Source organism: Bactrocera dorsalis, chromosome 3 (genome assembly GCF_023373825.1).
Source record: "Bactrocera dorsalis isolate Fly_Bdor chromosome 3, ASM2337382v1, whole genome shotgun sequence".
NCBI classification, from domain to species: domain Eukaryota; kingdom Metazoa; phylum Arthropoda; class Insecta; order Diptera; family Tephritidae; genus Bactrocera; species Bactrocera dorsalis.
Window position 1 is genome coordinate 76,818,434 of NC_064305.1, and position 26,926 is coordinate 76,845,359.

Consider the following 26,926-nt stretch of genomic DNA (forward strand, 5'->3'; position numbering starts at 1 on the left):
GTCAGCCAAACTTTGTTATGCTTAAAAACCAAAAGTCAAAGGCATAGCAAAGCTCAAATAGTGTGCCATACACAACTACTAGCTTCCGGAAGACCTAAATGCAGTCTCGTCGTGCTCGTCCACGTAAGAGTCGTTTTCAACACGCACACACATTGCACATGCAAACATCTGCATTTACAATTTACATGTGCATGCCTGGCTTTGGTTGCGCAACATTGCTTGCACGTAGCCGCATACATTGACATTACGAAAGCAAAGCGCCGTTACGGAGCCTAATAGTATGCTCATATAAAAGCTTTAGCTGTGCTGCACAGTGCAACAGAACTTAAAAATGATAACAAAGAGATTTCTAAAATCGGTCGGGCACATTATTTATTTATACCAAAACTATAATACCTCTCACAATTACAAAATGTTTCTTACAAAAACTCGATTTTTATCGTTCAATTTGTATGTCAGCTATAAACAGGTGTCCGGAAAGTAGTAAGACTGAGTCGATTTAAAAAAAATTATTGAACCAATCAATACAATTAATTGAAAGCTTTCAAAATAGGCTCCTTCTTCGTCGATGCAACGCTGGCAGTGCGATTTCCAGGCATTGAAGGCGTCACGGAACACAAGAGTCACATTGTCGGCGTTTGTCGAAGTCGCAGGTCTACCAGCACGGTCATCATCAACGACCTTATTCCGGCCCTCCCAAAAGGCCACCACTTCTTGCTAAGGCAACATCTACGTAAGCCTGCTTGATAATTTCAAACGTCTCTCTCGCAGATTTACCGAGTTTCACACAGAATTGAATCGCGTACCTCTTCTCTAACGAACGCTGCATTTTCGACTTACACCACTCACAGAAACACGTCGCGCGAAAATGTTTGTCCTGACTCTCCAAGTGCTCGGAGACAACTAACCAGCCGCTTGTTCGTAAGTCGTAAGCTAGAAACGCCCTCTACCGAATCCAGTTGGTGTACGCACGGTCCGAAGAACAGTCTCGGCGGAAGAAAATCAGGCCTATTACTTTCATGGCAAACCCTGTACATATAAGTACGAGTATGTACATATGTAGCCCCTCGATCTGAACAACGTATGCGGCGAATAACCCATGCAAAACAAAATTTCATGAAGGTATCTCGTCAAATTTAAGAGCACTCTATTCTAATCGTTCATTTTGTGTGGCAGCTGTTTGCTTGTATGTATTGTTCTGATATCTGCCATTCCGATAAAAGTACAAATTCCTGATGAGAAAAGTAAATGCAAAATTTCAGATCGACATTTTGAAAAGTGAGAGAGTAGTTTGCATATATACAGAGAGATTAATGAACGGACAAACACTCGGACTCGGGTCTCTGACGCTTACTTTTGGTTGTTGCAAACATCATGGTTAATATGCCATATTCACGGGTTGCGGGTACATCCGAGTATTTTATAATCTCACAATTTGCAAAGGTCAAAGTCGAGAAAATATTTGAAAATTTGACTATGGAAAAAAATATTGTATAACGAGTTTCCTTTAAATTTTGTGTTTTCAATGAAAGTATGTGTGCGGAATCATTGCAAATGCTGCAGATGTATTTTGGAGATCAACTTAACACGAACGCAATTATTTGAGTGACGCAAAGCATTCAGTGAAGGTCGTGTAGTCATAGAAAACTGGTCTAGTGGGAGTCCTGCATCTCTTTCTCTCCCTATTAATATCTATAATATCGAAAGTAGTAAAAAATAGTTCTAGTTAATCGTTATGTTGGCATCCGAGAGATGGCAGGGAACCTCAACATCTCGTATGTACTGACACACCTTTTAGTTAATGTTTTGCATATGAAGCTCTTCCATGCTAGAATGAAAGGTGTACCTTAATCGAACGTATCGTCATTATTGATGAGACATGTCTTTATAAATATGATATGGAAATATTCCAATAATATAGCGAATCGCGCTGCTAAAATGAGCCGAAACAGAATACTTAATTTAATCTGGGCTTATATTAAGTGTATGCAAAATACGAGCTCTGTAGCGCTTTATACATAGCCGCGAAATTCAAAAGACAAAAGGCAGAAAGGAGATATTTTCCAACATAATATTATGGCTTAATGTGTTACAATTTCGTTTAAGCCTCAGGTATTATTATAGAAAAATTAAAAACTAAATACCCAACATGAACATTTTGCAGATGGCTATTCCAGATTTTTCCTCTTTTCTAACAAATATATCTGAAGGATCTACTACTCCTACTCCGGTGCCTAAGCTAAACTTACTCAAAATATTTTCCATAAAATTATTCTAATTCGAATAGTAATGAAATATTTTACATTCTATCTCGAAATAATTAGTTCAAAACTTGTTTGGTTTAATTGTAATGTCCTAATCACCCATCTATTTTATGTTGTTTCGGTAATATGTAATGTACCGTTATATTCTGCTTAGTTCCTAATAAATTCAATCATTTCCGATATCTTTGGACAAATTTTTGATTACTTACTACTCTAGTCAAGACTCAGTAAAGCGACTTGAGCGAAATCCACGGCGAAGTGCCAATCAAATGGCTAACGAAAATATCCGACCGCAGCATCCGACGCATATTGAAGAATGAGCTCAAGGTCAAGACTTACAAGTTCCAAAAAGACCATGATCTCACACTGAAGCAGCAACAAGTAAGACTTGAGAGAGCGAAGCAGTTGCTTCGCTTGGCCGAAAACGGTCAAATTCCGAACATTGTGTTTTGTGGCGAAAAAAAATTCCAATTGAGCAATTCGTAAACTCTCAAAACGATAGGGTTTACTTGACCGACCGTTCATACGAGAATCAAAGTCATCGGTTGGCTACCAGGAGGCAGCACCCGCCAAGATGGGCGCTCTCCAATTGTTTTCATCGAGCCTGGCGTCAAAGTAAATGCGAAATATTATCGGGAAAGTGTTTTGGAGGCAGCTTTGAAGCCGTGGGTAAACAAACATTTCGGTCGCAAACCATGGACGTTTCAATAAGACTCAGCACCGTCTCACGTTCCGAACTTCATTACAACCACACAATGGGTCTCGAATTCACCACATGCGAATCCAATGGATTATTCTCTCTGGACCATTTTGGAGATCAAGGTCCGAAGAAAAAAATACACCAGTCTCGAAATGCCGAAGGAAGCCATTGTTCGTAAGTGGGCCAAAATACTAGGCCAAAATTCGAGCAGCTTGCGATTTATTTTTTGACCGTGTCAAGGGCATAGTTAAGGCAAAAGGTAGTCATATCGAGCAAATGTGAATTGGTCCTGAATTTATGATTATTTTCACACATTTTACACTTTAAAATAAATAAAAATAATATTCCAAACCGAATTTATTGCTTTCTTAATGGGTCACTTCGAGTGCCGGACCCTGTATAATAGTTTTGTTCACCTAAAGGTTGCACGTATCACCCAAAACTAAGCGAGATAGATATAGGTAGGATATGTATAAAATTGATCAGTATGACTGTCTGTCTGTCCGTCCGTCCGTAAAAGCTGTAACTTGAGTAAAAATTTAGATATCTTAATGAAATTTGGTTCCTTAGTATAAAAAAACGACGAGTTCGTAGATGACATTAACCGAAAACCTGTAGACTGCCATAACTAAGCACTAAATTAAAATATGAAACTTTAATTTGGCACAAGAAATCGCAGGAGCAGAAGGCGCCCTCTGAAGCTAGAAAACCACATTTACCCAGCTCAAATAATATAAAATGTTTTACCGTGATTATGTGAAAATGGATTAAATTAGGTATTAACCTTGCTCATTGTAACAGTTCTGTTAAAAACTACTAATAGCCCGATAAATCAAAAACACACACAGATGTTAAAACTTATCTCCGAGATGGTATGAGAAGGCTTTATGTGAGCCAGTGTAAAAATTTAATGATCAAAACTGTGAGAATTTAATTTTTATCGTATTTGAATCGTATTTCATATTTAGTATTCAACTTATTCCACGATCTTAGAGGGCCTGCGTCTACGCAACCAAGTTATGTCTAAAATTAGGTCGAAGTATATTCGTCTATAAATTTAGGCTTGCCAAAATTTTTTTTGTCGGCATATGCTTGAAAAAGTTCTTAAAATTTATTGGTTTGCCGCAGCCAGTGAATCAAATCTGATGTCGAAAAGATTTATTTTTATTGATGGTATTGTCTGGCCACCCAGGTTGCTAGCTACGCATTCCTCCAACTGTTTTTGTGAGTTTAGTCGGCTTACCGCAGACTATAGATGAGCTTGAGGCAAAGACGCGCAACAAAATCCAAAAATGTAAATTAATTGATCACATTAAACTTAATAGTTGTTGCATTTCAGATATCAGATAAACTGTTATATATGACGATAAACTAAGCTACAGCCTCGTACAATTGGAAAGCAACTCAATATCGTTTAATTATTTCATAAGTTAGGAAAATAACCTCAAAACTAGTATATGAAAAGTATATTAGTTAGTTAAAAAAAAAAATGAATTATGCCAAATTTTTTTGATTTAACTACAGACATTTTTTGACACACCGTGCCTTAACAGTCGTTTTGAGCGCATAGAAGCTGCAGCATGCTTGCTGAGCTCAACTACCAAACTGCAATTGCTGTGCTATTGTTTTTCTGCCGCTGGAGTTTTTATACCAACGTACGTAGTGATCAAGCGGGCTGTGGCTATGCCACGGGACATTACTTAGGGCAAAAGAACAAAAACTTGTCATAAGGCTAGAAATATGCCTACAAACTAACTAGCGCTCAAATAACCGATGTGCACATACATATGTATGTATATATATGCAGATATATATGTACAAATATATACTACACTATACAAGTATGTGTTGGATTTCTGCATATAATAGTATGACAAGTTTTGGAAGTTTTTATTTCAGAAAACCAAAAAATTGTGCATGAATAACTTTGTTTCGACGCTTGTTCGCATGAGGATATCCATGTAGTGGTGTGTTGTTTCGAAACCGGAAACGTTGTGGCGTTGTTTCCGCTGCAACTGAAAATGTCAACTACACGAAAGCGCTTTTGAAGCAACCCCAAGTAGATGTCGCAACTGTGGTAACGAAGCTGTAGTGTAGGCGTAGATGAATAATACCAAATGAATACAGACAAGTAAGCACTCTGTTTCCTAGTGCTAAGCAGGAAGCAGCAAATACTGAAGTGGGAAGTTAAAAAACAAACTACTGTTCTTCAAGCAGCGCTAGTGCCAACAAAGCTATATAGAACACAACTGTACTGTACGGTGACCGACATAAAATTAAGGCATCCTCTATCAACCACCAAACGAATAGTCTTGCGATTTGTTAGCTTTTCTGCAGCAGTTAGCCTACTTGCTTGCATGAGTGCCCGCATTCAAACGTGTGTCTGCACTGGTATAACAAAACAAAATGGTTATCGGCTTCTTTGAGTGTTGTAAATAAAGTTTACGTGACACTTTAAGCGTACTTCTCAATGCCTATATGTAACAAACAAGCTCCCGTGTGCTTAGAAAGTATTCTGCAAGTGCATGCAATGTCAGTTTAAACTCGTGAGAAATATAATATGCAATCACTTGCGCTTAGAGTTGATATTTATTTATTAGTAGTATCTGATTTGTTGGAAGATTTCATGGTGAATTATTCATATAATTATTTCAAAGCTCAAATTACATATCAAAGAAATACGTACGCATATACACCTGTTCTTAATTGGACCAATAACTGATTGAGTGGTTATATCCATAGTAATTCAGCGTTTGCTTAACAAACCAAGGAGGAGGGTAGGAGGTAGAGTCTTCTGTAGGGTGCTTTTCATCAACTCTAGATTTTTTTGAAGCGGAAGTGGTTGCAATCTAAACTATCACTAGCAGAGCGACTCTACTGGCTTTCAGTTCGCTGAATGTGTGCACAAAATGGATGTAGCTTGAGCATTTGCAAAGAGATTTCTAGAAAGGTCACCCTTATGCCAATTTCATTCGACAGGAAGTGTGTCGGCACTCCAGTCTAGCGATGGACTGATGGGCCTCACGTTTTTTTATTATTATTGTAACATTGTAACTAGTTCAGACAAAAGGAAAAATAAAATGCAACTTGATTATGACTTAAGAATATAGTTTTACATAATTACAAAACTACTCTTAGAGTATTGGTTAATTTGAAAGATCGCTGGGCTTCAGGCGTTTGAGACGCCTTGGTGGTTTTAATATAAGGTTGTTAAATATTTCTCTTCCGCCTTTTTATCTTTGGAATTTCTAGGCAATGAATAAAGCGCTACAGAGCTCGTATCTGGCAATACTATACATCTTTGAAAGGTCTTCACATAACCTACAAAATGACGCTATGCATGATTAATTTGGATATTGCATTCAATAGTTATAGACGTGTAAACTTCCGTGAGGTTAATGGTGTTTTAGAGGATGGTACTCTATCACTTTGAACTGCGGAGAAATGGTTTCGATGATTCAGAGCGGGTGAAAACGAAGCCATGGATAAGCCAGCCGGCGGAAGACCTGTGACGGCGAATACTGATCAAATCATGCAAAACATCGAATTAGACCGGCATGTGGCATCTCGTGACATATCCCAGAAGATGGGGTTAGTCACCAAACCATTTTAAAACATGTGCCTAAGTCTGGATACGCAAAAAAGCTTGATGCTTGGGTGCCGCATGATTTGACGCAAAAAGCCTTCTGGACGGAATCAACGACTGCGTTATGCTGCTGAAACGGAAGGACGTGACCCATTTTTGAAGCGGATAGTGACTGGCGACGAAAAATGGATCACATACGACAATATCAAGGTCGTCCCAAACAGTGGCCAAGCCGGGATTGACGACCAGGAAGGTTTTGCTGTGTGTTTGGTGGAATTAGAAGGGAATCATCCATTAAGCTGCTCCCATATGTCCAGACGCTTAATTATAATTTTATCTACTATGAACAACTGAATTGCTTTATGTAGGCGATCGACCAGAAGCGGGCAGAATTGGCAAACAGGAAGGGTGTAATTTTCCACCAGGACAACGCCAGATCACACACTTTGTTGATGACTCGTCAGAAGCTACGAGAGCTCTGGTGGGAGGTTTTGCCACATCCGCCATATAGCCTGGATATAGCGCCAAGTGATTATCATCTGTTCCTGTCCATGGCGAACGCCTTTGTTGGTATAAAGTTGAACTCAAAAGAGGCTCGTGGAAAGTGGCTGTCCGAATTCTTCGCAAAAAAGGAGGAGGGCTTCTACGAGGGGGGTATTATGAAGTTGCCACTTGAACCAGTTAACATTCATGACCTGCAGGTCTAGCTTTTTCCTTTAGTTTTCTACATGAAGAACTTTATTTACAGCTTTTTAGAGATCAATAGTTGACTTACTACTACGAACTGCAAGCAACGCGGTATCATCAGTGTAATGGCGCGTCAGGTCATGCGTGAAAACAATATAAAGAAGAGGGCCCAACACACTATCTTGTGACAATCCTGCTTTTATTGCCCTGAGAATAGAATACTCATCTCTTTGTTTAACGCGGAAGTAGCAACCTGATAAATATTATTTATCATCATTTCATTAAAATCTGCTTCAATTTCTAAAGCAGTCGTCTGTAACAAATTTTATTGAACGCTTTTGCAACAACCAAAAACGCGGTTGAACAGAATTTTCTTTCCTCAAAGGCTTTTTCAATAATGTGTGCAATAGTGGACTTAATCCACAGTATGGTTAGCGCGAAATCCAAACTGATGCGCTGGAATTATGGTTCTTCGTTCCATGATTTTTTTGAGACCTGTTATGAGAATTTTCTCAAAAAGCCTCGATGTTATTTGTAGAAGTGATGTGGACCTGTAATGAGATACATCATATCCTGGTTTTCTTGGCTTTTGAATCATGATAATCTGAGCAATTTTCCAATAAGTTGGCACATATTTTCGCATAAGACGCGAACCTCGGCAACAATCAGATTTTCAGATTTTAGTCAAATAGTCCACTCCCTTTTGCAATGTGATTAGCTATTAACAAACCTCACAACGCAAATTAGTCACTGCTTTTAAGTCGCTGTTTCTGCATTCTAATGTATCTAAATGTCGCGCTTTAGATTCTTCGGATTGATGAGTCGACTTTATCCTTTTTTTTGCCTTTTTTCGACAAAACTATTTAATTCTTATGATACGCACAAATACTCTCTCTTTTAAAAAGCAGAGTTGACACATTATTATGGACCTCATATGAGCTCATAAATCATTGGTCAACAACCAGAATCCTATCAGTCGTAAAAGTGCCGGCCATCGTTTTCTGGTATTCACACAGTGTATGGTCAACCTGTTGAGAAAAATCACTTTTCAGTTTTTATTTTGATGGCTCTGTACTTTTTGGTGTCCTAATACATAATAAGATAAGTACACCTGTTACATATATTTTTTATTGGAAGTGATTTTACTGAAGAACTTGTCAAGTTGTGAGATCCTTCTGGACCAGAGTGAACCGTGAGAGATCTTCTGAACTGCCTTTAGCAAAGTCAGTCTTGCCACAATTGCAGGCCTTTTTAATAGACACTATCTAATAGACAAAATAGTTAACATTTTATTCTTTCAACTAACTTGTTACCATTGCGATTATTTCGTCACTGATCTCTATGAGGCTTAGTATGCTATGTTGTTTCTCATTTTCTTTAATCATCATGAGCATTCTGCAAGTGTTGATGAAATGGGCCAGAAAGGTACATACATACTCCTTTTTTTTTTCTGGCCGAAAGTATGGCAAATAGATTTTAGCGACCTCCAGGTTGTAGAGAAGCTCACCCTTCTTCTTGTTCACTCTTTCGCTAATTAAGCCATACAGCAGAGGTCTACATGGATTAGTTACCCCATCATATCTATATTTGTGCGTCCTAATTTGGAATTGTTAGATCGAAAATAAATATAATCTGTTATCTATACAAATTTCAAATGAATATTCCCCAATAATTTTTAAATGAATGCCACCTACCCCCTTTCACTTTCTATACGATTCGTTTATTTAATAAATCTCGTGCAATTCCTATTATCTAAGTATAATATTTACTCGCTTCTTATAGTCAATTTAATAAATATTTTAATACGTAATTAAACCATTGAAATGTTTAACTTTCAGCGGACAAACAACAAACAAGTCCCTCCCACGCACCGAGCGCAGATAAAGTGAACGCTCAATTGTTGTTATGTTAAATGGCGCTAATGCTTGCATTGTTTTTATGCTAAGGCCACAATTCAATTATTTAACGATGCTCCGAAATAAACGCACATACTATAATACCACACCGCCCACCTATACCTATACAATGTATATGTATGTATGTGTGTGAATAAAATGCAGCAGCTTAGACGTAGGCAACAATTGTTGCGGTGTGACGCAGCAGCTTAACTAGACCAGCCATTTAAGTCAGTTCGGTTGGCTTAACAGCGGAAAAGCCTGCTGGTCTGTTAGCCCCGCTTGCTGCTATGTGGATGAGTTGCGGGGTAGGCTATCTCGTTAATGGCGGCCGCATTGAGGATGCGTTCGTGCGTACAATTTACGTGATCCTTGTCCGCGTGCACAGCAGATTTTTATGACTTTTTCCTTCTGCCTTACTTTTTTATTGGTTTTCCAACGACAGTTGTTGGAGTTGTCATTTATTTTTGTTGTCGCCGTAACAAGGATCTGGCAAAGGATATGCTTTCCATGTTTTGTGATAATAAACGACAATTTGAGACGCAGCACAAGGTTAAATGAAATTGAATTAAAATTCGATAGAAATGTGAAAAGTTTTACAACCGCGAAATAAGCGAAGAACATAGACAAGGTTGTTAGACTGTCTGACAAAGCTTTACTCGTAATTTAAGAGGCATTACTTTTTAAGCACAATTGTTCTGCATTGTGTAGGCGGTGTCCAAGCAAATCAGACTAAATTGAAGTAATGTAGTTCATAATTGAATACGGATTTATATTTCTTTTCGTATTTTGTCAATGGATGTCGTTGCAGGCGTATATCTTCAGTGCTACCAACCACATTGCGTCATACTATATAGTGTTGGAATGGTGAGATTTTAAGTTTCACTTGACCAAAAATTAAATTCGGGGAAATTTAGTTACAGTTGTACAAAAATGAGTGCAAATAACGAAGAAACCCGCTACATTATGAAAAATTTCTATAAACAAGTAGACGGTTCTGTATTAGTTCGTGTAGCACAACACTGTTTCGCTCGCTTCCGTTCTGGGAATTTCGATGTGAATGATGCACCTCGCTCTGGTCGACCTAACGTTGACAAAATCGATGAAGTTATGGAAAAGATTGACCAGGACCGTCACATAAGCAGCCATGACATCGATAAGGAATCTAACAATCTCATCAAATTATCCACTTCCTGGTTAAACGATTGATTCTACAATTTACTGCCAACAACTGATGAGATTGAAGCAAGCAATCTAAAAAAAACGGCCAGAACTGATCAACAGAAAGGGGAAAAGCAGTCTTCCATCAGGCCAACGCTAGAGCACACATATATTTGATGACTCGGCAAAAACCACGATTAGCAAAAATTATCGAAACGTAGTGAGCCGGCGCAAACCAAGATTGACGTTAAGAAAGGTTTTGCTAAGTGGAGTATTGACAAGGAATTAGCTGTTATAAGCTCTTCTATGACGTACAAACTCTTAATTATGTAATTGTAACGTCTAAAAGCAGCAATTGCCCAGAACCAGACAACTTTGGTCATTATCCCCTCCTATTGTGTTCCAACAAGACAGACCTAAAACATCTGCCAGCACAATTTCATATGCTATTACTCTTCGTTTTCTTTTCACATCAACATTTAAGGGAATATCCCTAACGTTATAACTGTTCAATTCTTACAATTAGCGCAAGAACTTTTATTTCTTCTACAACTCGCTCATGGTTAAACAGTCACGCGATGCAGACGTCATTCAAGCGCAACACTACGTAGTCACATTCATGTATATTTTAATTTAAGTTTTCAGTTTTAATTATAAGAAAACTCCATAACAAATGGTAATAAAATAAAGTTATGTGATGACGTTAGTCCTCACACCAGGCCACATGCTTCGGGAGCTTAGTTGGAAGGTTCTTATGCATCTACTTTAAGATCTGTGCCTGCCAACAAGTGATTACTGCCTATTCCTGTCTATGGCAGCTTGTCAAATTCTATTGTGCATATTTTTTCACAATACTAGGGTTTTTAAGATAGCGGCAGAATGAAAGTTCCTTCAAAAAGATAAGTTATTGAACAAAAGGGTGCATATTTCACCTAAATCGGATAATTCTAACCACGTTAAATAAACTTTGCAAGTCAATGAATTTCCTTCGAAGAGAGATAATATATGGAAAGTTGTTTAAAACAATGTTTCAGCAGTGATCTTTAAGGGGTATAGCTCAAATGTTTCATAACAAGCAAACCATTAAAAAATTCAATGCTCTGTGAAGGCCGATATATTAAGAACTATAGTAAGTAGAGTGGACGAAAAAAATTATTATATTATGGGAACTAGTCAAGGTCCTCTCGAGATCTGTTACAGCTGACGGTCTATATTAAGAGTTAGCACACACAACTCATATGAGAGGAAACATATATGGATGCCACATCAGACCACGAAATTAGTGAGCAGCTTGAACATAGGTCAATTGAACCTCTCCTGACAAAATACTCAACGCTTAAAAAACTTCACACTTCACTTCACTACATATTTATATGTACATTACCGTGTGCACACGCTTGCGGCAAATTAAAAAAATGAGTTTATGTCAACTATCACCATTTGGCTATCTTGTTCGCGCCACATAATTGCAAATTGTCTTGTTATAACAACAAGTAATATTAAATAAAACATGAAATGCAAAAGGAGGATGGGAGGCGTTGCACGACAAGCACTGCTATCTATGGTATGTAACGCAATTATGTAGGTAAGCAACAGAGTTCTCCCGCCCACTTGCGTGTCATTTGCAGACAGAACATTATTAAATATTTAAGTATTTATGTACATATATATATTATAAATATATGTTTGACATGCAAAATTGTACGGTGGAATGAGAGCAATCTTCTAATTAAACAATTAGGAAGCGGCGTTCTACAAAATCAAGTGCTTGGAGTATGTAACTATCGATCGGTTGAGCGGAGGTTCATATCGTGTCCGAACAAAATTTAATTTTTTTCAAATATTGAATAAAGAAGCACAAGGGCAGTAAAGATCTATGATAATAGGGGGGTTAAGAAAACTGTATACTTGTATATTATATCGGTTTCGGTTTTTTCTATGCGACGCTGGCTAAATATTTTGAAAGTTCGGTACCTCTATTCTAGATTGCTCTTAAGAGTCGAATAGGTTTGACACATAGATAGACGTATCGTGGCACCCAACGTTCGCGAAGCTGTTTTCCCTAATATCACTACAATCTTCCAAAAAAATTGTTTAAATCGGACAATTATAACGTATAGTTAACAAACAACTGACCGATGAAACTCTTAAAACTTAAACTTGTATAGACTTTCTGCAATACGGGTGATAAGTGCTTTCCGAACCATATCAAATGACGCTGCTGAGGTATTAGCCCGTATGGCACCGATTGACATCCAGGAAGACGAATTCGCACGAATATATGAGTTACAAGAGACGTCTACCGCAGCGAAAAGAGAGGAGAAAATCAAAAGCATCGCAATGTGGCAGCAACGGTGGCAAACTTTATCCAAAAGACGGTGGACCCACAGACTGATTCCGAACATATGGTACATTCGTGGTTAGATAGACAACATGGGGACCTGGATCTCCAACTGACGTAGATACTCAGTGGCCATGGGTGCTTAGAAGCTACCAATTCAAATATCGTCATGACTTTAATCCATATTGTCCGCCGTGCACAGAGCGTATAGAAGACTCTGATTACGTACTCTTTCATTGCTTCAGTTGTTCAATTATAAGGGAAAAGCTGAAAACCACGCTATGGTGGAAAATTTTACTGCATTATGTGCGGCATCTCTAATTATGATAAGACCGAGGTATTTACAAGAGATTAGGCGTCAGTCGGTCCGTACGATAGGGGAGACTTAAATGTCGTCTTCTCTCCCATGAAATAATATTTTGTCCAGTGGTCCCACGGAAGAGACATGAGATGTGAGTAGGTTAGGTTTAGCGGATTAAAGTCCGGCTTTCGATGTTTCCTCCTACTATAAAAAAAGTTGTAAGCAAAAATAGCAAAAGCAGCATCACTTTGAGGTTAACAACTCGAGAGTGCGTCGATGAAATTTCTTGAAACTTTGAGAATATTCTAGTTAAAGTTAGTATTACTTACCATAGACCTGCCATAAGCTCCGTTACAAGTTCAGCCAGTTATAAAAATTAAACTTTGATAAATTTTTAATTAAGTTAATTTTACTTAGTGCATAGGGTCGCCCGTCACCATCCTACTATATGGGACAGAGGCTTCGACAATGACAACATCTGATGAGTCGGTGTTATAAGGTTTCGAGAGAAAGATTTTGCGGAAGATTTGTGGTCCTTTGAGCATTGACAACCGCGAATACTGCAGTTGAGGAAACGACGACATCGGCATAGTTCAGTGAAATAAGAGACAGCGGCTATGCTGGCTAGGTCATGTCGTCCGAATGGATTGAAACACATCAGGTCTGAGAGTATTCAACGCAGTATCCACCGCGGAAAGCAGAGGAACAGGAAGACCGCAACTACTTTAGAAAGATCAAAGCATCGCACATATCTTATTCGAAATAGTCACTTTTTGCCTTCCCGAAGGTCCTCAAATAATTCTGTCATCCATCAATAGCATCACGCATAGTTTCTACTGGTATTTATAAAGTTGCTCAAACCAAAGGTTATTTGAGATTTTCCAAATCTTCTGACCGGAAACTGAAGTATAATGCTAGTCATCTGCAGCTAAATTGTGTTACCCTCACGAGTTTGCAATCGATTCTTGAGTGAAAAAGCTTTAAAATTCTGCCTGAAAATTTTCGTTCGGCATTTAAATATTGTAATTGTAACCATTTGAATTCTTGTTTCCCTACTATAGGCCAGGAAATGAAGCTAGCTTTAGCTTTTACTGTTATCCAACCCAGACTTCAAAGGATGAATGCATAGCAAAATATGAAACTCATTTTTGAGAAACACAAAAAAGCAGCTTTGGTACTTAAATGCATCGAATTAGTATTTTCCCGGAATTAACTCACTGGAAATCCTTTATATGTACAGCTATACCAAGCAAGTACACATTCATATGCAGGCAGGCAGAGCACAAAGTGAACTGAAGTGTGGCCTTTGAAATCATGTTTGCATCGTCCAATTTAGTAGCAGGTTTATATTTTTGTTTGTCGACCGCTGTTGTCTATTTGTTAACAAGCTACAGGGCTGATTGACTCGTCGAACACCGAATCGGTTGGTTAGCTGCACACGCTAACTCGCACCACACGTATGCGCTGCCAACACATTTAGAGCCGTTGGCTAACTCCCACCTTGTATTAAACTTTTTCGCAACTACTCCTTGGCTGACCATGCGGCAATTGTTGCATACGCTGATAGACAAATAGATTTGCCACAAACTGAAATATTACTGAAACAAAGCAACAAGCTACACCGGGTCACTATCCTGCAACACCCACCTTTGTTTTCGGCGGCAAGAGTAACTGAATCTGAACGGTGAAACGAAGCAAGTGCGGACTGTTGCGTGCCGACTACACCAACACTGTCATCTGATTTTAATGAATATACACACCCGTATATATGCGTCTATGAATGTATGCAAGTATGCCTGCTTGCAAGCTTTGTTCTATTGTGCTTCTGTGTCGGAAAGCCAATGAATCACGCACGGCCTCATGGCCGGCCACACGATTGAATTAACACGATGGCCAGTCACCGACGGCTAACACAACAAAAAAGGGTAAAGGTTGTATGTGCAGAGTGTTATTTGGCGAGAGGACATGAACATCCTTAGAATTATAGCACAAAGAAAAAACTGGTTGCTTACAAAAAAACTGTAATATCGGTGTATACATGCTTATAAACATAGTAAATGAGTAGATATGTATTCATTGTGTTGTCGTTACTTTGTTAAGGCCAACCATCTCTTCGCAGCAACCAGCAGTATGCTGTAATATTCAAAAGCGCCACAAAAGCAACAATTTCAGTTGAGTTCGAATTTATGTAACAGCAACAGTTTCCTCGAACACAGTATAAAAAACCAAATTGTAGGTTTGCTTTTTCGACGAAGCTTTGTTTTTAAAATTCCATCACCTCTCAGAGGGAAGACATCATTAAGATGAATGAATAGATATCAGTTTACTTTACAAACCAGTGGCAATGGACGAAAGAAAGTAAACTTAATTACTAGGTTTGTTATATCATCTATGTATATATGTCATTTGGAGGATGTAGTCATGTGTAGAAATTCACGCAAGTATGTAAAGTTCTCTGATTGGCATTCACTTGGGAGTGGCTAGAAACGATTCTTTTACATATGGCAACTCACGACTTCCCGTTTTAGACCAAGTATTCTCTGGGTAGCCAAAGAACATCCGTTTGAAGACGAGTTAAAGTAAGATAGCGAACAATCCCTCCCTAGGGTAATGCGCTGGGTTTGGGACCCGCCACGTAAAAAAGCCAACTAATAAAGAATAAACAACAGCCTCGGACGAGAGACCACCCTTTTAATGAAGATCCTGGCAAACGCATTAAGGATTACGATTTAAGAGCATGCACCTAGAATGTCCGGTCTCTTCATTGTCTGAGTTCATCACCGTCCAAGAAGTGCGATGAATGTGACAAGGACTGAGACGAGTAGGTCCTTGTGGGACTTTCTACAGTGGACATATAAAGGAGCGCTAATTCGGTGTAGGATTCGTGATGGGACACAGATTCTATCACCAAATCCTGGCGTTCACCCCGGCATCCAGCCACAATCTACATCAAAACGAAGTTCTTCAATCGCTGATTTGCGCCCTCGCCCTCGCAAACGGTGGGACTGTCAAGACTGGTTACTAAACTTCAATTGACTAATACAACTGGAAATAAAATAAAATAAAATAATAAATACAACTTTATCAATCGAAAAAAAACTTCTTTGAACAAATCTTATTATTTCAAAGTAAATATGTGACCTTGTATGCCAAATTATCGAATAATCAATGAACGGTGTAAAAAACATTATGAATAGCTGTTTCGTTGAGATAACGGCCTCTTGATCAAAAATTCGTACTTTACCTTCAAAGAACTCATCTAAAAATAAATTGTTTAATTTGGGATCTTCCAACAACCACTGCTCCCACCAAAGTAATTAATTACGAACCGTTAACTTTGCCAGAAGGAATTTGTATTTCAACCACACATTATTCCATTTGAACACAAAGCAACTTTAATCGGCTAATAAAGCATCAAAATGCTGCATACTTAACCCATTTTACTGTTCAAACTGGCAACAGATTTTCTGCTTCGGTATTTCTTTCTTGCGATTACGTGCATTATACATAATTACGAGTATAAATACCAAAGCGAAAAGTTTACAGGCCATCTGAGGCGTGGTTTTAGTGCATCATTAAGAGTTCATTCCAGTTATTATTAGTGGCTTTATCATTGCCAACAACTCGCAGAAGTCTTTTGCCGCGCCGTTGGTAGTTAAGCGAGATATTCGAACAATTTACGATAAAGGCGTGCAAAGGAATTCAATGATTTTGTACATACCTAATAGTTTGTTTGTATGTACAAATGTTTGGATATATTTGTTGTTCGTGATTAGTGAATCGATGAAAGGCTTAGCGTAAAGCAATTTAAATGTTTGTATTAATCAAGCGTATTTGTATTAAATTTTCACTTAAAAAGCATTTAGACTTAATACATATATTTTGAAACCTCTTTTCAGTGCGCGATTTTCGAAAATGGCGTTTTGGTTTTTCGAAATTTTGTAAGGAGTTCCAGAAGTGTCTCAATTGTCTGAGACAAATCGTGATTATTAATAAAATTTCATTGCTTTCAAATCCTTGGTACTTCTTTTGAATGCATAGGTACATTTTAAAGCGGCATGTCCGTAAGGCCATAACACTCTGCTACGGAATGGTAGGGATTTTAATACTAAGTAGTAGTTATTTAAACTTATTAATGGAAACAGCTCACGGAACGAAATAATATGCAAAATTAATGTGGAGAGCTCTAAATTCGGTTACTTATCCCCAATAATAATTGCGTATATAACTACGTTTGGTGTGCAGTTGCCAAGAGATGCCGTGAGTTGAATGTTATGCCGGAGACCCTATGAAATATATGTATGTATATATAAATGATCGAAGTGCCAAGCTGAATCGATTTAGTCATGTTTGTCTGCCTGACTGTATGTTCGTTCGTCTGTGTGTATATACGCAATACGCGAACTAGCCACTCAGCTTTTGAGACATCGATCTGAAATTTTGACACATCTTCTTTTCGCAAAAAAGCTGCTCATTTGTGTTGAAACCGCTGACATCGAACCAATATAGCATATAGCTGCGATACAAACTAACGATCCGAATCAAGTGCTTATGTGGATCCTGTTAACACTCAGATATGTCGAAGTTTGTGATAGAAAAAAGTTTTTTCGGAGATCTCTTCTTACTTATTTTAATATGGAGAAAAACTTAGACGAAATTCATCTTATTTTAGTTGAATTATTATGACAAAAATGCCAAACTTGATCGCTAAATTTAAAGGTGGTTATTTTGGTTTTTATGGATGCCGAAAAAGTTTACAGGTGACGAACTGGAAGAATCTGAGATTGCCAGTAAATTAGTTTTTCTTTAATTTCTTTATCTTAACTTTCGTTGCGTTCCATACTACTTTGATTTTGTTTTTTGTTTTCAAAAATTATACATCCTGGTTTAATATTCAAAGTATCGACATATCTAATATTTAATTTATATTTTTAGAAATTAAGAAATCAATCTACATATAGAAAAAGAACGGCTGACTCCATTTGGAAAATTGGTGGAGAGATAGCTTAAAACCTGGGACGGATATGGGATATGTTCTTTTATGTTAAAAGTCAGTTCAATTCATAAATGCAAACATTTTTTTTCAAATCATAATCATTTGTTCAGAATTCATGTATGTAAGAACAATTTGAATATTTATTATTTCAAAAACAGACTTGTTATAATCATCATTACAATGCCGCGACTAAGACGATGAATAACAAGAAATTTCCCGTTAAAAATGCCGCGTTACCACGACTCGACTTCGGGCTTCTCAATCATCTTCGAGCGAACAACAGAGATCAAAACGCGGATAATGTACGCCGCACAAGAAAACCTCCATCAAGTGTGCTGCCTTAGTAAGAAAATTAATTTGCCATTGTGCTTACATGTCGAGGTACTGCGTATCTATCATCGTCCATATGACGCGTTACCATACCCGCTGAGGTCTTGGCAAAGACAAGATGGGTATTATGAGTAATCTATGAGTAATACATTCTACATTGTTTAGTTTTAGTTTATAATAAAAAAAACCAAGTTGGACAAATTACTGGCAGTCGAATTAAAACCTAACCTCTTTATAACTATGCTAAAAAATATAGATAGATACGAAATATTAAAACTCGATTATTACGCCTATTACTTGATAATTCTTTAAAATGATAACAATTATTTGTGGCGTTTTCGTTGATGATTTCAACAGCTTTGCGTCGAAATGTTCGTCAAATTAGAAAGGAAGCCTTTTTTTTATTAACCAAGCCAAATTGCGTTCTGAGGAATATATCGATCTACCATGTATATCCACTAACTAGCAACAATGGTTATCCACTTTATCGGCGTCGATCACCAGACGATAATGATCGAACTACCACAACAGTGACGACAACAGTTGGATTTTTCCATATTTCCACTTTTTTAAAACATGCAAGACATATTAGGATCGGTTTTTGGCATCGAATGCTGCTTCGAATGTTGCTCAAAGTATGATCTGCCAAAGCAATCCGTTACCACGAACTTTGCTTTACTCGGAGATGCCACGTTTTTACCTTTGGAATGCCTCATTGAAGAAATTTTAACTACGGAAGCAAGAGGACGAAGCAGTTTCTGGTTATCCGGAAGTGCATTCTACTGATGCTCTTGGTAGTATGTATACAGTTCAGTGCGGTTGTTGTTGGTAAATGTGTGGGGCCAAGGTCATTTGAAACAGTACGGACTGTTAATGGTATAATATTCTCATCACATCATGCTGCATGTGGAAAACTCAATTTACTAGAAAACGATACCTATTGGGATACCACAATCGTTGAAGTCATTATCTCTGCAATCTCCAAGTCAGATACGGACACTGTTCTCCATAATGCGACATGCTTTCCATCGAATCCATCGAACCTGTGGCACAATACAATGACAATATGTAATAAGATGTTTTACTTCAAATTCGTATCAGCTCCAGAAATGACGATCTTGAGATAAATGAAGAGATACATAAAATCGGGCTTTACTCTTGTTCGAAGACATCTTGTAAAATAGTTTATTAGTCAGGTTAGGAATGCCTGCGCCAAATCGTGAAATGAATGACACATTGAAACGAGAATTGAAACTAGAGCGTGATTTTATCACCAGTTATTAGATTCAGCAGTTCAAATGAATGTATCCCTCTTGATTCCTCAACAAAAGGAAGTTTATGGTATATTAATGAAGTCAATTAACGACGGAAATGGTGGAGTATTTCCTGTATGCCCCCGGTGGAACTGGTAAGATCTAATGTTATTGGAAAAAAACTCAGCAATGTCCAAAGTTATAAAATCATCGAAAATCATCATGAATGCACAATGATGTATAAACGAGCAATTGAAGCAGTTAACCAAACATTGATCTACACAATGTCTCGAGATGTTTTAGATAAGCAATACGAGTAATTCTATTGTCTGGTGATTTTCGCCGGCGATTCCCAGATCAACGACTGCTGATGAAATAAACGTTTGTCACAAATCATCAAATTTATGGGACTATTTGAAAAAAGTTCACCTGAAAATCATGGAAGCTGCATTGCTTAATAATAAATATGCTGAGAGCTTCTTTGAGTAATGGTTGGCTATCGGTACTGGTTGAGTACCTGTTGATAAAACAACCGGCCTGATTTAATTTCCTAATAATTTCTGTAACTTTGTCTCATCGAAAGACGAACTCATCAACAAACTGTTCACAAACATCATTACTAACCACGTAAATCTATTGGCAAGTAATGAATGAAGATGAAGCCACTAACTAATCAATTAAATATTTAAACTCCTTGGGTAAGTCTGGCTCCGTGGTAATAATGCAACGAAACATGAACCAAAAAAACCGTGATATGCCACGATGTGATTTGTGTGACAATACTCAAAGGAAAATTCGAAGGTGAGGAAGTTTTGTTTTGGAGTATCCCGATGATCCCAACCGATATGCCGTTTTTGTTGAAAATACTTCAATTTCCGATTCCGTCATTCGTAATGACCATTAACAAATCGCAAGGTCAGCCTTTTAAAGTTCGTGGTTGAAACTGGAATATCCATGTTTTTCGCATGGTCAATTATATGCGGTATGTTCAATGGACAAAAAACCATCTGAGTTATTTGTTCTTGCGCCTGATAATTAAGCAGAAAATATCGTGTACCGCAAGGTCCTTAGCTGAAAAGTATGACCTCTGCGCTATAATAGATATAAAGGATCCTTAAAATATTTCAATATTATATTCGTTGTTCCTTACAAAAGGACTTAATAATTTCCAAAACCTGCTTATATGTTTTCAAAACAGAGCTCGCCGGGTTCTCTAGTTCTCTATATTTCTACATTTTTTCACCCAACAATAGGTGAATTAATTAACTAGTTAAACAGGTTTTGATCTTGAATGTTTCAATATCTGTGATGATCTATCCATATGTTTATTTATTATTATCCTATTTTTGTTTAAGAACTGTCTAAAATATTTGGCATAGCGCTGTTGGCTGCTCATAAAGAATGTAACACAATGATGTGCCAAGCAAACATTGTAGCCGCAAAGTGTGCATCATTTGTCAGTTATCCAGGCATTTGGCAGTATATCTTCTGTTTACCTCCACGACTTTTGCCATTTTGCCATTTCGTCAGTTTGTTTTTTGCAACTTCACTCGTTAGTGCTGCAATAAAAATGCAGCGCAAATACGAGCTTTATACGTACCAGTATGTATAGTATATCTGTGTGCGGGTGTGTCTGTGTATGTCTGCGAAAGTCAATGGGTTTGAAGAAAATGAAGCGTTGAAAGCCAAAGCCCAGCAGCGAATAAATACTCTAAAAAGAAAACTATAATTTTAGAGTGGGATAACGCGAGATTACGACACTGCAATGTGAGTATCCTTACGGTGTATGTGTGTATGTGTATGTGCTTACTCGTATATGAAAATAAATGGTGACAAAGTAACCGGCGAATAAAATTTTCTTATAAGCGAAAGTTATGCTTCTTGCAAAAGTGTTGCCATAAAAAAGTTTGTCATCACCCAAGTTAGCAAGCGAGCAGCCAAAAAGCCAAGCAAGAAGGCAGGCAGAGGCAGTCGAATAGCCAGTAAGCAAGTCATCTAGCTGCTAGGCACTGCTACTTTTACGTGTAAAGTTGGTACAACTTAAGCGACTGAAAAATGTGCAACCCACCCGCTAAGTTGTGTAAAGACAGTGTTGCCAATTGTGCTAATTTTTTAGTTGCAAGAACTTCGAAATGCCAATCACATAATGATCGGTTACGTTCAGAAGTATGCTGGGACTAAGTGATTTTTCGATCACACTCACTTCAATGTTGGTTCAGTAATACGAAAAAATACTCCGTTTAAGGAAAGTCGCAAAAGCCTCTGTCAATCAAGATCAAATTTGACCCGAACTGGTTCATTAAATACGTTGGTCCATTAAATGGACGGGTAAAATTTGATTTTGAGTATATTGGTCTATATCAAACGTGATGTAAAATTTTTGTAGCTTACAAACTAACAATTTTTTCGAAAATATGGTAGGTGTTATTAGGAAAAACGTTTGGTAATTAGTGCGTTTGTCGAAGAAAACGTTGGTGAGCCTGAAATACAATATTGTATTCTATAGAAGGCTCGAACAAATATTTTTCCATCAACCTCTTCAAAATAAAAAAAGGCTTTGTTGCTATATTTGCTGATCTTAAATGCCGAGTATCCATTTTTATTTATCCGTGGTACATGAAGTTCCTTCACTATGGCAACGCCAATAGCGACGAAGAGTGCTGACAACTACATAAAAAACAAAACCAATCTATGCTGCAACGTAAATAGCTGGCACTCGTTACTACCAGTAACTTTCCGACTGTGTTCTATAAGCTTTACAGAATAAAGCTTCAAAGAGGATAGAGATGAGCAAGGAAATAAATCAAGAAAAATTTTTTAACTTTTAAACAGACTTTATGAAGTGGTGCTAAAGAGGGTTTATAGCACTATTTCACAAATAAAATACTCTCTTCTCCGTTTGTTTGTACTTTTGCAAATATCGTCAAATTTGTATATCTATTGATGGGTGAGGGTACGTGGTTTCTATATATTTTGGGTTCAATATGTTAATCATTATTGTCATTATTTTTATGCTCAGGATAAATTGGGTTCAGGTTGATGACATTCAAATGGATTGACATAATTATGACAAATGTTACATGTTAATAAGTAGGCAGGTAGGAAGGCAGCCAAACCAGGCTTAATTAACAATGGATGCGCAAGGAACCAACATTAAATTTTGTTTTAAAATAGGTAAAACTTTTACCGAAACATTTCAATTGATGAAACAAGTTTATGGCGATCCCGTAGTAGAGTGCACGGGTGGTTTCAACGTTTTCAAAGTGGTCGTGAGGACATAAATGACGATCAACATGGGGCCAATCAAAATCGGTGACCACCGGAAATTCCGTCGAAACTGTGGGTGAATTCATCAAAAATCAGTCGAAATCATCATTGAAATTCATGGAAATGGAATTGAACATCTCCAAAACATCGATTTATTGCATTTTGACCGAACATTTTTACGAAATGTGTGCGCACGGTTTGTTCCGCACAAATTGACTGACGACCAAAAATTTTCTCAGTACCCAACTAAATTAAACACTCGTTCGACATGCTTTTGGATCATGCAAAAAGCTTCATTGAAGCAGAAGGAGACTATTTTGAATAAAATAAATTAATTTTACCGATAGAACCATTTGTTCTTTTATTTTAAGTCCTGTCTACTTTGGAACGCTCCTTGTAAATCTGTATTTCCATCTCTTCTGCGTTATTTATTCAAAATACGATTAAAGTTGTCTCTTGGTCGTTATTAGCGGGTGTGGTATTAGCTTTACCACGAATTCGTCTAAAGAGGATCCTGGCTTCTCCAGCTAGATTTATTTGGCCAACTTACGGCGTGAATTGACGGAAGAAGATGAGCCGAATATTTCAAATTATTTGAATCCTAATGATAGCGATGATGAAGATGGTGGAAGAGAACCTAAATTTGGTGGGGACCACGAATCGATACCCAGTAACCGGTTTGGCTTCGGAGATGATAATGCTCAGCCTATTAGAAATCCAATTTTCGAAGAATATATCCGCGAGGTGGTTGTTGTAGATCTGGACCCTGACGAAAGCAGCGTCTTTGTTGAAGATATTGCTCTTGTGACAAATAAGAAAGCTAAAAGAATAATACAGGCAATGTATCAAACAGTTTCAAAAAATAAGATACTGGCAAGACACAACTGCGAAAACTATTTACATTATTTGAAGAAGCTAATAACACATTCGAAGGAAAACGTTCTAGCGCTTTCAACTGCTCATGACAGCGAAGATGTAAATCTTAGCCACCCTATGTAGAACACCATTTAGTCTGCAAATCGCAGAATATTTTTGAAGGAACTCTCTATGGAGCTAGTGCAAAATCAATTACAAAACCGATGCAAAACAAAAATTAATTCTACAACTAAAATTGCAATAGACTTAATAAATTTTAAACGGATTCCTGCAGTGACGAGATCACGTCCAGCAGTACAGGTAGGCTTTCAAAATTCATTTTATTTCAAAATTAGTTAATATTCAAATATTTTTCACCATTTTCTTTTCTTGCCACAGATCAACATTTTGAAACGGCGATGTGAAACCTGCAAAACTGCTGAGATTGGTACTCGTAATAAAAAAACAGCAGTTTGTGATCACTGCCTTTTTCCGACATGCTCCAAATACTATAATATATAAGAACGTGTGAAAAGTGTTATTTTGCAAAATACAGTGCCAAAGCTGATACAAACTCAGATAATGATGAAGATCGGTCAATACTCCAACATCGTCTACACCCAATTAAAAAGATTTATTGAATTTTATATTCCTAAAAAAAATTCCTTTGTTTCTAACAATAAACACAAGTTTTATTAAATTATTTGCTTAAATAAGCGAAATATTGGCGTTTCTATAAAAAAAATGTCTTAAAGGTCTAAATTTCCATACAAAATACATTTTTGACTTTGAAAAACAATGAACCAACTTAATCTCTGACTTAATCTCTGGTAAATTTTATTTAGTTCAAATACAACTATCAATGCTCGGTTCGTTTTAACTAATAACTTTATGAGACTATGTGAATTCCTTAATAATGTCTAAACGGTATCAGATGCTACTCTATGCTTTTATGACAATTATGTTCAACTCTCAAGTTGATACAATATCATGCGTTGATGCTTATACATACTTCAGGCTAATGCTGGCTGCTCCTTTTCATTAAAACTTATTTAGTATTATTGGTATTTCCAGTTGGATTAGTCGACATGCTATATGGGTATCATATTTTCAATACAATATATTTGCAATACAGATTTTTCTTGTACAAATTAGTCTGGTTTATTCCTAAATAAAATAATTTGAAGTCAAAAAGTAATGTATTGAGGCAGTGGCATAGCTGTAACTTCGAGCGCCCGGGGCCAAGGATGTTCTGCCGCCCCCTTTCCCCTACAGGTTTCATGAGGTGGTTCGAACAAAAGTGAATTTTTACAAAATAACCTCGATATTAAGTATATAAAATTTAGGAACTAGAAGCCACGCAAATTCTGAAGTTCCAGAATTCTCACAATACGATTTTTGAGGAAATTGTCAGTAAATTTACAAGACATCTTATTAAAAGCCAAAGAAAAAAAATCATTTTCGCCTTATATCATGTAAACTTTTGACACAATTTCCAGGAGCTTTTGCCCGAATTGGAGTTTTTAAATACCATTTTTGAAAATTTGGAGAAATAAAAGTATTTGTTATTGTATAGGGTAACTGTGAGAGTGACACGTCGCGACGACAGAGTAAAGATACTGTTTTTTTGTCACTCCTACGTCGCAATGTGTCGCTCTCACAGTTTGCCCAAATAAGCCAAAAGATATAAGACAAATTCAAAGACTGAAGAGTATGCTAGTAAAAAATAATATTTTTCATTGTTATTCAGATTATTACATTGTGAGTGTATAATATTATCTTTTATAATAAATTTTGTAAAAAAATTTGTGGAAGTATTCTTCTGAATATTAAAAAAGAAGATCGTTTTGCCGCCCCCAAAACGTTGCGCCCGGGGCGACGGCCCTCTGTGCTACATTATAGTTTTCTATCTTAATTTAGTGCTCAGTTATGGCATTTTGTATGTTTTTGGTTTATGACGATTTGTAGGCGTGACAGTGGTCCTATTATGTCCATCTACGAACTCGTAATTTTTTTGTACTAACGCATACCAAATTTTATAAAGATATCTCAATTTTTACTCAAGTTACAGACACGGATGGACAGACAGACAGTCACCGGATTTCAACTTTTCTCATCATCCTGATCATTTATGTATATATTAATATATATATAAATGTACTATATCTACCTTGAATAGTTTTGAGTGATATGTATAACCGTTAGGTGAACAAAACTAGAACGTTTTTTGCTACACAGAGGCGGGTGCGAAACTTGGCTGCAACAAGGTTCCGAGTCGTTGTTAGGACCTCGGAGCGTATGCACGTTTAGAACACTAGAGACGTGTATTCCATCTAAACATGATTAATTTGGCTGGTTGTATTTTTGATCCGGAGACTGGCAGGTAACTTGGCGAATTTTTCTGAGGTGGAATCTAGAACTACAGATCACCACATTTCGGGCTCCGGCGAGGTCGATCAGCCTCAACCCATTTGGGGATGTTTCCTCGTGGAGCCTGAATTTACCGACTGTTGTGCTAAAGATACCTTCCATGCCCACCTTGGCGTTAAAGTCGCCAAGCACGATTTTGACATCGTGGTGGGGGTAACTCTAATAGGTACGCTCCAAGAGCTCATAGAAGGCATCTTTGGTCACATCAGCGATATGTTGACGAACTTCGCTTTGATGCGGATTGTGGCTAGACGTTCATCCACCGGGGGAGATGACAATATTCGGCGACGAAATATCTCTCGCACCACGAATACCGCACCGAAATTGCCGTTATATGGCCGCTGAAGTAGTCGTTGTCCCGTCAATCGCATTTCTTGGACGGCGGTGATGTTAGCCTTTATTTTCACGAATATATTAACCAGCTGGGCAGCGGCGCCTTACCAATTAAGGGACCAGACATTCCAGGTGCATGCCCTCAAATCATAATCCTTAATTCGTTTGCCATGGTCGTCATGTTAAAACTTTTTCATTGGGAGCGTTTAGTACGTGCCGAGTCCCAAACCCAGTGCACAACCCTGTGCGATGTTTCCCCTTCTCATTTTAGCTCGACTTCAAGCGAATGTTCTTAGGCTACCCAGATAATACTTGGTCAAAGATCGGAAGTCGTGAGCTGCTTGAGCCATATGTAAAAGAATCGTTTCCGGCCACTCCCAAATGAATGACGATCAGAGAACTTTCTTCACTTGAGTGAACTTCTACACATGACTCCATCCTCCATAGGTATATACTTTCCTTAAAATTCGGATGGTAAAATTTTGTTTGATTAGTTTTTAAGAAAATGATGTGTTCGAAAATCCGGC

At 37.6% G+C, this 26,926-nt stretch overlaps 1 protein-coding gene across 1 annotated transcript in view; it reads right to left on the reverse strand.

Moving 5' to 3' along the window:
- Positions 1 to 8,856: 8,856 nt before the first annotated feature.
- Positions 8,857 to 26,926, reverse strand: part of LOC105229162 (ATPase inhibitor, mitochondrial) — a 576,424-nt gene continuing 558,354 nt past the window's right edge. The window contains exon 4 of the transcript XR_007422400.1: positions 8,857 to 8,869. The gene's annotated coding sequence lies outside the window, so the exon portion shown is untranslated. The remainder of the gene's footprint in view (positions 8,870 to 26,926) is intronic.